The 13,697-nt window shown below is 43.3% G+C and overlaps 1 pseudogene; it reads left to right on the plus strand.

Moving 5' to 3' along the window:
* The first annotated feature begins 434 nt into the window (after window positions 1-434).
* Window positions 435-1,928, plus strand: LOC107572985 (L-selectin-like; annotated as a pseudogene).
* The last annotated feature ends 11,769 nt before the right edge of the window (window positions 1,929-13,697 follow it).

Below are 13,697 nucleotides of genomic sequence, written 5' to 3' on the forward strand. Positions count from 1 at the left end.
AAAGTTTTAACAGTCATTTATTTAGGTAATAAGAAAACTCTTGGAGAGCTCACTTTAATTTTTAATAATCACAGCTGAATTATGTACAATGTGCCTTTGCAAGTTAAATAACTCAGTGGTGCGCTTTTTTATATCATTAACATTGATTCATATTCAAAGTGACCTACTCTGCTTTGATAGTATACATTTTATCAGTTCATACATTTCCTGGGTATCCAACCCATGACCTTGGTGTTTCTAGTGCTATGCTACTGGTAAGTTGCTACTGCCTAAGCTACAGGAACTTAAGGCTAAAATCAAGGCTACTAGCCCCTATACCGTATGTTGCCACCTCATGTTTGCAGTTTAAGCTTTTATGTCATTCAGCACACTCTACTTACAAAACTATGATACAGAAAATGGATGATGTGTTTGATCATCTCTTAGAATACACCAGTGAGGATCTGTGTGAGCAGTCATGGACAGGAGTCTGTTTGTGTTGCTTCTGCTGTCAGGTTGGTGTGATAATTTGTAATCTGTATTTATGATTATGTGTTTACATATAGATGATGTAACATGTTGATTTTAACAGGGCTCTTCTGGAGCAGTTCTGGTCTTTCTCGTCCGTACCACTATATAAATGCAGCAATGTCGTGGCCAGAGGCTCAGAGTTACTGCAGAGAAAGATTCACTGATCTGGCTACTGTAGACAGCATGGATGATGTGAACAGGCTGGTAAATAAAGTGGATGCTGGATACAGTGGATCAGTGTGGATTGGACTGAAGAGGGGGAAACAGACACGCTGGGTTTGGTCTGATGGAGAAAACACAACTTCAGCACTATAACTGGGATTCAGGACAGCCAAATAAGGATGGAGATTGTGTAGAAATAGTTAACGGGGCTTGGCTTGATAGAGCATGTGACTATAATCGATATTTTGTGTGCTATGGTGAGTTCCCCATTCTTTAAAATTTATTATTGTGGTGCTTACTGGCAAAGAAGTGCTGAGAACTGATGCCTCTCTCAACAGGAAGTTCTGGATATATCATAGTACAGAGTGCTAAAATCTGGAGTGATGCTCAGAGCTACTGCAGACAGCATTATACAGACCTGCCCACCATCCACAACTCTAAAGAAAATAACCAGATAAATCTAATTCTTTTATCTGGATATTACTACTGGATTGGTCTGTTCCTGGACTCTTGGGAATGGTCTGATAAATGGAGCAGGTCAACCATCCCAGAGTTCAGGATCTAGTGACTGTGTTTCGATGTCAAGAAAAAACTCTGGCAGATGGGCTCACTACAGCTGTGATCTACAGCAGCCATTTATCTGCTATGGAGGTGAGTTTCTCCAGTTAACAGAATTAAATTATTCAAATGGTTTGTAGATAACTCTTACAACAGACATCACAAACAACTAAAATATGTTTTTATTCACTGATGTATGTGTGACTTCATGTATTTCTCTAGATGGCAAGAGAAAACAAATTGTGAGATTGAAAGTGACATGTAATGGAAAATGCGCATTGAATGATCCTTCACTACAGACGGCCATTCTGAATGAGGTTTGTATCTGCCTTAAACAGTGTTCAGTGTCAAACATAATTTGCCAAGTATATGCACTCAATGAAACGGCTGAAGAATAATGCATTAAATGACCTTAAACCCAACAAGCACCACTCGTATCGTCATCATCATTATTATTGCTGGTTGTATTGTTATTTAGGGTTAAATATGATATGAAGCCTATATATGACATGATTTGTCAGGTTTTATTTAATTCTTTCTTGCTGGTCTTCCAGATAAGTGAAAAGCTGAAGAACATGCGGTTGGAAAGTGACAGCAAAATAAGCTGGAGAAAGGGGGAAGATGGAGAGGTGTTTCATCAGGAGAACAACCGTGTGGTGAATTTAGCTAATAAATGTGATCTGTCATGGCATCTGTAATGTTTTAAATACAGTTTTAAAGAATAACAAGTAATGTTACTATATTGTCTTGAGGAAATGTAAAATAGTAGTAGTAGTAGTACAATACAATATTAACAACAGTAATGAATGTAGCCTAACTTAAGCTAGAAATATTTGCATTCAAGATTATAGTCAACTTTTCTTTTAACAAATTTAATTAATTCCATTAATTAAATGTAATTAAACATTCCATTAATGAAATGTTCCTTTTAATACTGTAGTTTAAATTCACTATGATTTTTTTGGAAACAGTACTTAGAAAACAGTACTTAGGATCTCGTATATGCAGAGACGATTTTGAGATATATTGTATGTCTATGTACAGTATATCCCCTTATTTAATAAGTAAAATGATGATATCATTGAGATAATAAAATGTATAGGAAATTCAGCTGCAATAATACGGTGCATATTTTTCCTATTTTAAGATTATTCCTATATGTCAGAATTTGAATTGTAAAAATACAGCGCTCTTTTCTTTTATATTTGTTACATTTAAAACAGTACCATGAAGGGATTAAAGCCATATTTTAGTTGATTTACTTGTGTGCTTCGTGTCCTTGCCTTGTTGCATCACCCTACCTCTCTAAAGCAAATAAAATGAACTGCTGTCCTGACATTCTTCTGTAAATCATCTTGATACACTTTAGAATTTGTTGTTCCTTCAATAATTGCATGGTGTTCAGGCCCTGAGACATCAAAGTAGCGCTAAACCATGATGATCCATCCACCATGCTTCACAGTTGAGATGAGGGCTTGAAGTTGATTTGCATTTGCTAAAAGAACAGTGCATTTTTGCTTCAACTTTTGTCTTAACTATCCATAGAAAATTGTCCCAGAAGCATTGTGGACCATCCAGGCAGTTTTGGGCAAACAGACATACCCTTGTGTTTCAGTGTTTGTCAATGGACAAAGAGTTTGCAGAATTTTCTGGAGGTCGTTTCCTGTTATCATTAGGTTCTTTCTCACATCTTTCAGGATTACCTGCAAAGCAGCAACAGTCCAGAATTTAAATTCTATATTTGTAGTGTATTAGACATGATTGATTTAAATTTAGTCCACAAGTTTTGACATCTTATTTCTCATCCTCTCACTTAAGTACTTACAGTTGTCTATTGGTAAGTCATGTAATTACCAAAAAGTACGAATACATTACGTAACTGTTACGTTGTGTCCCGTATTTCTGTCGACTGAACCAGCCATGCCATTGATTATGAATTTATCAGTATTTTGCATGCCAAAGTCAATTTTTGCATATAAATATTACACCAAATAGAAGCAGAAAACCGTGCTATACGCACTTTCATGATATCGGGTTAGCCTACAACAATTAATTTGTAGGCTATTTTACAAATGGGAATATCGCAAATCCATGACAATGTTTTACATTCAAGCTACCCATAATATTTTATAGTGAAAAGTTCTTTAAAAGCGTCTGGAATGCAATAAAGTAATTTTTACAGCTGTTTTTCAAGCATTTCCTGCATGGATTAAGGCTAATAAATAATTCACATATCAGACAAAATTGCCTTGCAGCAAATCCTTTAAATTTTAAGGTATTCAGAACAGAGCAATGTAAAAATCAGAAAATATAAGCAGCTATACAATTGTAGGGCAAAGTTTTACATATATGCCATTATAATTTGTGTTTTATTTTTTAATTTTATAGAATTTTAAAATGAAACGCAAATTAGAATCGGGCCTGTTTTAGGCTTTTCCTTATATTTATATTTTAGATAACAATCAATTATGGTGATGAAAAAAATGACTCGCCATCTGTCAGACTCTGTTCCATGTTTCGCGTTGTGTTTTCCTCCCCCACGTGCTCCATGTTTATGATTATGCCCATATTTGGTTTTCCTGTTCATCATTATAGTTCATTAGTTTCCACCTGTGTTTATTAATCATCTTGTCAGTTCCTTTGTTTGCTCCATTACTTAAACGCAGTGTTTCCTAGTGTCTAGCGTCCGCTGTTACATGTCATTTTGTGTCCTCCGTGATTACCTGTGTTCCTAGCTTGGTTTTCATTAAAGACTTTGGAATTTGCTTTACTTCTCCTCTCCTCGCGCCTTCGTTCCCGTGCTCCCAGTGTGAATCGTGACAGAACAGCGGACCAAAACAGTAAGCGGTACCCCTTCTCCCGTGTTTTTCTTTTCGTTTTGAATTGTCTTGTTTTTCAGTTTTTCTCACCGCGGTATGAGGACCGCCCTGCTGTCAAGCTCGCCGGCAGCGCCACTGTCAAGTCCGCCGGCCGCGGCTCACTCAAGCCCACCGGCCGCTCCGAAGTCAAGCCCTCCGGCCATTCTAAAGACAAGCCCACTGGCCGCTCCTGAGTCAAGTTTGCCGGCCGCTCTGAAGTCAATCCCGCCAGCCAGCCGCCCCAGACTTCGCTACTGTGTCGACTCCAGCCCCAGAGCTCGCTCCTGTGTCGGCTCCAGCCCCAGAGCTCGCTCCTGTGTCGGCTCCAGCCCCAGAGCTCGCTCCTGTGAGGGCTCCTGTCCCAGAGTTTAGCCCACGGAAGGCTCCTGTTCCCGAGTTTAAACCACGGAGGGCTCCTGTTCCCAAGTATAGCCCAGTGAGGGCTTTCACAGTCCCAATGGTCCAGAGTGCTCTGGGGAATTGTGGATCAGCAATCATAACCACTGTCCCTACTGTCAGGTTGTCTTTCTCTTGTTGCCATCCATTGGTACCCTGATCAGAGCACAACTCATGAGGTTTTCCCCTACGGGCGATGAATCATCATAGAGACATGAGGAAAGAGTCTGTGTCGGCTTGAGAGAGAAGGTCGATGTACACTGCCCTTGTGGTCAAACATTTATAAATTACCCCAGCGTTTTTCGTTCCGGCGCCCAATTTTGATGATAAATAGGCCAAAGCAGTCCATGCCTGTGGAGTAAAAGGCTGGCTGGAAGAGTCTTAACCTGGAAGGGGGTAATTATATGTGTCAGTAGTGACAGTGTCTGTGGGACTGGCCGCCCCATAAAGGGATCTGGCTGTTGCATCTACAAGCTCTTGAAAGTTGTCATATTGAGATGCATTGACTGAATGCTGGTCACCCTGAGTTATTAGAAGATGGAAGGATACTGGTTTACGTAGTTCCTTTGAGGTGTCGGCTGGCACTAGGTAAGGCAGTTTGGGCCAAGACGATGGAGGTTTCTGCAGAAATTCTGGGCCATTCTTCCAGCGGGTAGGTTCGGCTAGCTGAGCCAGTGACATGCCACAAGTAATATCGTCAGCAGGTTGTCTTGTGAGTGCACGTGGGACCATAAATGTGAATCAGTTAGCTCTTGAATCTACGCAACTCTAGTTCCTACAAACACATTAAAATGGCATGACTCTGATTGAAGCCTGTTGAGAACGGATGTAGAATCAGTCCAGTATCTGAAACTGCTGATGTCTAGTGTGAGCTCTCTTTGCAGAACTGCTGCCAATTGTGCTCTAGTTAGAGCAGCGCCTAGCTTGAGTCGGGGGATTGTTTGCTGCTTCTTTGGAGCTACTCGTAATTCAGTGCGGAGATAGGCTACAGCAGCGTAGGCTTGCTCTGAGGCATCACAGAATGTGTGCACACTTCTTGAGCTGATCAAGGGATCTTCCTTTGTAGTGTAGCATCTAGGTGACACAGGAAAGTTGTGGAAGCTCATCTTCCCATGTGAGCCATGCATTTCTGAGGTCTGTGGGCAGTTCAGGGTCATCCCATTCTCCTTTTTTGTCCCAGAGCCTCTGGACTATGATCTTAGCTCTAGTGGTAAATGGGGTGATGAATCCCATGGATCGTACTGACTGGAAAGGATGCTATATATGTGTCGCATAGTGGGCTCAGTTTTTATGATATCGCCATGTTTATAACCAAGGGTGTCGGATCTGTACTGCCACCTGAGTCCTAGTGGGCACTCCTGGGGTTCGGCCCTGTCTGAACTAAACCAATGCTCATGGTTCTCTGACCTGATTTGCTGTGGCAGGTGTTGCAGCAGTTGGGGGAGTGTTACTAGCCCAATGGCGCAGTTCAAATTCACCCTCGGCCAGCAGATGTCGCATGTCATCCACTAATTGTCTGACAATCTCAAGAGAGGGAACACTTTGCAACCAGTTGTCCACATAGAAACAACGATCTACTGATACTCGTACCTCACTGTCTGGTTGGCTGTGATCAGCAACATGTTTCTGAAGAGCAAAGGTTGCAAAGCACGGGCTGCACGTGGTGCCAAATGGTAACAATGACCACTGGTAGACATCAGGTGCGTTGATTGGTTTCAGGTCTTGGCCACAGGAATCGCAAGAATGCGTGGTCTTCTGGTAGGAGACGCACCTGATGAAACATCCCCCTTATATCGCTGCAAATGGCTACTGCATACTCTCAGAAACGGAGAAGTACTCCCAGCAAGGTCGCACCCAGAGTTGGCCCAGGAAGAAGCTATTCATTCAAGCTCAGCCCTTGGAAGTTGAAAGAACAATTGAATACAACCCTGATCTTTCCCATTGTGGTGGACCATGTGGTGTGGAATGTACCATCCTGGAGTCTGTACAGCTTTGGATTTGGGAATTTTCTTCACATAGCCTGATTCTAGCAGCTTGTTCATCTCAGACTTATACACTTGGGATTTCTCAAAGCTCTGTGCCAGCTGATTTTCAGTCCTTCGCAAATGAGGCAGTACTGCTTCCTTGGGAGCAGCTAGAGGTGGAGGACTGGTTTTCCACAGGAGGGGGGTAGCATATCTTTGCACACCTTCAACTTCAACCCTCATTGTTTTCTCCTCCAGCATGCGCATAGCGTCTGCATCTTGCTTTGACCTTGTCACAAGCCATTCATTTTGGTAGGGCAAGATGTCCATCTGCCACAACCGCTCAACTTGACTGAATAGATCATTAGGTGCAAGGCTTGCAAATGTGAACAAGCACTGTTGTGTGAGATGTGTTCATGGAACTTTGATGGACCTTGGCGTGTCCATCCCAAGCGAGTTTTCACAGCTGCTGGACCTCCGGGGGGTCCAGACCGAACTGGCTCAATGGGGGTGATCATTTGTGGGTAATCTGACCCAATGAGCAGTAATGGCCTCGCATGGTCAATTGACTGAAGAGGTAGGCCTCTGAGATGGCGATATCTCTTTTGGAGCATATCCAAGCTAATCCAAGCTCCTCAGCTGTGAAGGCTCTTTTGATTGCAAAGTTGCGATCTGGTTGTGTAGCGGGACTCACTGAGAATGATACTGTGAAGCCATGGATAATGCAGATGTCTTGGCGCACTGTTTGAAGAGACAGGTCTTCGGGCTTACCGTGGAGGTTGAGTAGCTGAGCTGCCTCATAGAGAAGTATTGTGCGCTCTGAACCATCATCTAGCAGTGCATATGTAGCCACTGTAAAGTCTCCGTTGCGTATGATGACTCTGCACAATTTCAGTAACACTCTACTGCTGCCAGATGGTCGATCGACATACAGAGTTTCTATTGTGGTGCTGGTAGACTGAGTGATTTCTCCTGTTTCTTTGGTAGCATTAGCAATCATTTCATTGTTGGCCTCATGCAGAATTTCTAGATGTCTCCTTTGACACATCTTGCATTTCGCCTTAAGAGTACACTGACCTGCTTGGTGATCACGCCCACATTTCCAGCATCTCTGATTGGATCTGATCCAGGTAACGATCTGCTCTTTGGTCAGCAGCTTGAAGTTTGAACACTGATTGAGATAGTGCTGAGTTGTATTACAGAAGTGGCAGTATTTCTTTGGTTTCTCTAGTGAGTTCACCTCAGAAACTGTATTTCGGCGAACCGATTCAGCCTTGGAAACTGGACTTTGTTCACTTCCATGGAAGATGGCAGTAGATTTGTGTGATCCTTTAGGCACTATTTGCTGGTCTTTGCGGAAGCTCTGTCTTTCTCTACCAGAGTCAATACTGAACTGGGTACCGTCCTCTTGCACCCTCACCTCATACTCCAGCCATTCTGCAAATTCAAGCAAGGTAGAGATAGGTGTCTTGAGTGGATTGACATACCTTTTAAAGTTTGCTCGGAGATTGTGAGGTAGTTTAGCTAGGAGGGGGGAGACATGAGACCCACAAGTCAGTTCTGTATGTCCAGGACTTCCTAACTGATCCAGCATTCCAACCAGGGCCCGCATCTTCAGTGCAAAAAGCCTGAATGCTCTGGTGTCACCACTTCTTATGCTGGGTCCATCCATCAGAACAGCAATGCGTTGAAGTGCAAGCTGATTGGGTTGCCCATAGAGTTCTGTTAGGGCCTGCATGGTATGAGTGTAAGGGTACCTGCTGTTACTGTAACAGTCAGCAATGAGCAATGCTGCCTCAAACTTCAAGTGGTCCATCAACATTTGGAACTTAAAGCGCTCTGTAGCGTCAGCAGGCAGGAGATTATCAAGAGCTAACATTAACCTGGCGAATTCACGTGTATCCTCTTTGGTGAAGTTAGGAATGGTAGGGCTTGGACCACGATAAGTGTTCTCTTGACTGGATGGCAATGAAGAACGATAAGACACAAATGGTCTCTGTCGCCTGGAGGTAGGGCTGTAATAGTGTGAGGATGGACACCTTGGGTGCACTTTGGTAGCATTCATCAGCATGATCAGCCCTCTGGCGAAGTTGATCTGGATTGCTTGGAACTCGCTTTCATCCTCTGAAGCTCATGAATGATCTCATCTATTCTATCACGTTGACGTTCTGCGTGCAACTTATCCTCACTGAGTTTCACTGACCTTTCTCCTTCATAACGTGGATCTCTTTGATCTCTTGTCACCGTTAGGATCGTCTCGCGCCAGTAATAATAATGGCGATCATAACTGTACTAAACTGCGTTGGCATCCAGGTCCTTTGCACCTTCTGGGTCTTAACAATAGGCGTGTGACTGACGCCTGACTAAATAACAACAGTGAATTTTACACATATACAAAGAACTGTATGAACATATTAAATAACTGGCCCTCAGTTTAGTACATACACACTGCATGAAAGGTAATTTTCACAAATCCATAATAGGGGTGCTTTAACGTGTCCACCACCCTCCTCAGGTATCAGTAGAAGCTGAAAGTCTCGGTGTAAAAATATAAAGGATTTACAGGACAAAAAAAGAAAAAACTTTTTCAGGTAAGAAATTAAAATATCACGTCTAGCCATAATTTGATTTGTGATCGTGTTAATGGATATTAAATGACAGGTGTTGTCATATATAAATCTTGAATTTGAATTTGATATATCAGATCCATAAAAGCATTTTAGCTATACATGTTTAATAACATTTGAAATATCATGTCTGATCAGACAAGGGTTGTAACTTTTGCTAAAATCAGAATGATTGCACAGAATAGGACTGTACAGTCTACAGTTGCCAACCACACTGTCTGTTATGTTTACAGAATTGTTAGCCTATGTTTGATGCATTTCCATATTTGTTTCCAGTTTTATTTTCTGTGGTGAAATAAATATCTCTTATGTTTTGATTTTTTTTTATTCAAATGTGTAAAATGAAATGATGATGGGACATGGTATAATTACTTTTAGCAAGAAATTTGATTACCACAAATAGCATGAAGTCAAAAAAGACCATGTTTCTGTAGTGTTACAACTACAACTTTGTGAATCTGGGGAGAAAGCAAATGAATACAAATTAGTTTACACTGTTTGGTAAGTTGTCATTACTTCTTAAAATGCAGCAGTGAGGATCTGTGTGAGCAGTCATGGAGGGGAGTCTGTTTGTGCCACTTCTGCTGTCAGGTTGGTGTGCTCATTTGTAGTCCGTATTTATGATGATGTGTTCACATATAGATGGTTTAACATGTTGAATTTAACAGGGCTCTTCTGGAGCAGTTCTGCTCTTTCTCGTCAATACCATATAGGACAATGTCGTGGCCAGAGGCTCAGAGTTACTGCAGAGAGAGATTCACTTATCTGGCTACTGTAGACAGCATGAATGATGTGAACAGGCTGGTAAATATAGTGGATACAATGGACCAGTGTGGATTGGACTAAAGAAGGTGACACATAAATGATGGGTTTGGTCTAATGGAGAAGATACACTTGCAAAGTACAATGCTTGGGGTGATGGAGTTCCATGGGGTGATCCATATAATTGTGCTTTGACTGCTGAAGGATTTTGGATAAATTATGTATGCTCAAATAAATCACGCTTTTCATCCTACAATGGTGAATTCAGGATTTGTGTAAATATATTTGTTTATGTTTAGCTGAAAATGTACAGGTTTTTTTTACTTTTTTGACAAAAATTTTCTTTTATGACAGAAAAGTATATTTTTATAAGTTTAACATACTCAGAAGTTAGGAAAATGTATATATAAAGATGTTTCACTGTTCGTGTGTATCCTCATTTTCTAAAACATTTAATGTAAAATGTTTCTGTTGTTGCACTTCAATAATCCCAGCCGGCACATGACCGACCTTCAACGTTGAAATATGGTTGAAATAAGGTCAGTTGTTGTTTTAACATTGAAACAACGTTGATACAATGTTTAATGCTGAACAGTTGAAAAAGTCTCCAGGTTACTTATGTAACCATGGTTCCCCGAAGGGAACGAGACGCTGCGTCGAAGCGCTTTGGGAATGCCTTCAGCGTGATCACGCTCTGAATCACATGTGTAATCAGTCCAATGGAAGGGTGAGACGTCATAAGCGGGTGACGTCATTGACCAGGAAGCTTAAAAGCACGTGCGGTGGAACCAGCGTCAGCTTCTAGGAATGAAGCAAGCACTGGCAGGGATGCTGGAAGTATGGCACTGAGACGCAGCGTCTCGTTCCCTTCGGGGAACAATGGTTACATACCTAACCTGGAGACATTCCCCTTCAGGAACTCGAGCTGTGTCGAAGTGCTTTGGGAACGAGAATGCCCACGCCGCCAGACTTTCAAATCCCTGCCCCGTGTGTGTAGTTAGGGTGAGAGAACAGAAGACTGGCTCGCATGTCTAGGCCGTAGAACCTGGCGAAAGTAATGGTCATGGACCAACCCGCAGTGTCGCAGATGTCCTGCATGGAGTCACCTGCTAGAAAGGCCTTGGAGGCTGCCATACTTCTGGTTTAGTGAGCCTTGACCCCTAACGGCGAGGGGAGATCAGAGAACTCATAAGCACTGGATATGGCATCCACTATCCACCGACTGAGGGTCTTTTTAGTAATTGGAAGACCTCTCTTAGGGGGACCATAGCAAACAAGCAATTAAGCTTCTGCTGGTCTGGCTCCCGGAAGGGAGGAGGACAGAAGGCCTGGAGTACGACAGACCGTGGTGCCGATGAGGGGACTTTAGGGACGTACCCCTCTTGAGGGTACAGAAACACTTTGGCCATGCCGGGCCCAAAGTCAAGATAAGAAGGGGCCACTGAGAGGGCCTGCAGACCCCAAACTCTCTTTAGAGAAGATATCGCCAGAAGAAATTAGTCTTTATAGTGAGATGGCGATCAGAGACCTCCTCAATTGGCTCGAACGAAGGCTTACAGAGAGCTTCTAACACCACAGCCAGGTCCCACGTGGGGACGCGGGATCGTACCAGAGGCCTCAGCGCATCGCGGAGGAAACGTGTAACTAGGGGGTGTCTACCCACTGATTGACCACGTGGTAGGCTGCAATGGCCACCACGTAGACCTTCGGGGTGGAGTGGGTCAACCCTGCGGAGAAGCGGGCCTGCAGGAACTCCAGCACTGTACCAACTGGGCATTTAACTGGGTTGAGCTGGCGGTCTCCGCACCAAGAAGTGAAAAGTTTCCACTTCAAGGCGTACAGTTTCCTTGTAGAGGGAGCTCTGGATTGGAGGATGGTCTCAACAACCTCGGTTGAGAGACCGGAAGCTACGAGATCAGGAAATCAGGTCCGAGAACCATACTCGGCCCGGCCAGAGCGGGGCTACTAAAAGCAGGTGGATTCCATCCTGGCGCACTCTCTCCAGAACTCCCAGGAGCAGAGCAATCGGGGGAAAGGCATACAGAGGAAGCCTCGGCCAGGTCTGTACCATGGCATCCAGCCCCAGTGGAGCTAGATGAGTCAGAGAGAACCAGAGGGGACAGTGCGATGTCTCTCAAGTCGCAAACAGGTCCACCTAAGCCTGGCCAAAAACTCTCCATATCTGCTTCACCACCTTGGGGTGAAGCATCCATTCCCTGGGCCTCGGCTCCTGCCTCGACAGGATGTCTGCTCCCATATTGAGATGCCCAGGAATGTGCACTGCTCTCAGCGAGAGGAGTTTGCCCTGGGACCACACAAGGATCTGAGCTCCCAACACCGGGCCCTGTGCGTGTGAGGCGCCGGCGCGATCAAACAGCTGAAACATAAAATAGACTACTCAGTCATTTTTGGTCATACAGTAAAGGCATAATTCGAAGTGTTAGCCATTTGAAAATTCAAGAATAATAAGAATTCTTTCTAAATGCAGCACCGTTCTTATTTCGCTCTGCATAACCTGAACAAAAAAATTATATATTTTTTGCTAAGAACGAACCGAAATGAAAACATTTAGCTTTTAATCTGTGTATTTAACAGCCTGGGAGACCTTCCCAGGGCAGTACCTTGCCTCACCAACTAAAATCAGGGTGCCCACTACGGAGACGGCACCAGAAGTGAGGGGGCACAGTGACCGAGGTGGCCGGGCCAGGCCCTCCCGTGGCGCTGACGCTCTTCAGCCACCACTGTAGGGGTCTCATGTACAGCAGGCCAAGAGGTATCACGTTGGGCGCAGCTGCCATCAGACCCAGCAGTTTCTGAAACTACTTGACTGGCCTTCTCTCACTCTCTTGACTGCCGTGAGGATCGATTCGATGGCGGCTTACGCTGCAGAACCTCCCGAGGTAGCGGTGTCCGCTGCTGTGCTCCCAGAGGCCAGGGTACCCACTGCAGTCTCTTCAGAGGTGGCAGAGCATGCTGCAGAATACTGACAAGCTCGAGAGGCAGTATAAAATGCAGTGCACACAACAATTTCGTCAGAATCTTCTACTTCACCTGATTCATTTAGGCGTATATTTGTATACTTTTACCATTTAATCAATCTCAGTATGCGTTAATTTTGTGTCGCTAGACATTTGCATCACTAAGGCTAAATTATGCCTTATTGCCTTTTATGCCCAAGTCTTTCTTTGGCCTGCGCTCTGGAAATGATCTGTTAATTCTGCTAAACTTTAATTAAAACTTAAACTAAAACTGAAACTAAACTATATAAAATCTAAATAAAAATGCGTTCACAAAATAAAAACTAAACTAAAACTAACAACAATATTAATGAAACTAATAAAAACTAAACTGAATTGTATAGCAAATTTGAAAACGATATTAAAATAAAACTAATTAAAAAATTCAAATGCCCTTGCACATGCCCTTTTTGCCCTTACGCTCCGAAGTGCCCTTTTTTTGGTGATGGTGTTTTTTTTTTCCTTCAATAAATCAATGATATTGGTCACCCTTTACATCTGTCTGTCTGCTTTACAAATATTTAGCTAATGAAAGGTATTAAAAAGAGCTTGAGACAAAATCTTGTTGGATCCTCTCAAACTGTCAGTAAACCTCATAAATCCACCCCGTCTATCTTGACTGAATGAACTGAAGTTCCACAGCAGCTGAACTAGGTGTGTAAGGGTAAATAAAGATCTTGTTGTTTGAATAAGTACAGCATTTTCTTTAAGCAAGAAACACTATGTCTATAAAGGCTCATATGTGCGTTGTGGTCACGACAGACGCATCTACTCGCGGCTGGGGAGCAGTGTGCGAGAGCATGCCGGCTTCGGGGCTGTGGTCAGAACCCCAGAGCCGGTGGC

Source organism: Sinocyclocheilus grahami, unplaced genomic scaffold (genome assembly GCF_001515645.1).
Source record: "Sinocyclocheilus grahami isolate Dianchi unplaced genomic scaffold, SAMN03320097.WGS_v1.1 scaffold1844.1, whole genome shotgun sequence".
Lineage (NCBI taxonomy): Eukaryota > Metazoa > Chordata > Actinopteri > Cypriniformes > Cyprinidae > Sinocyclocheilus > Sinocyclocheilus grahami.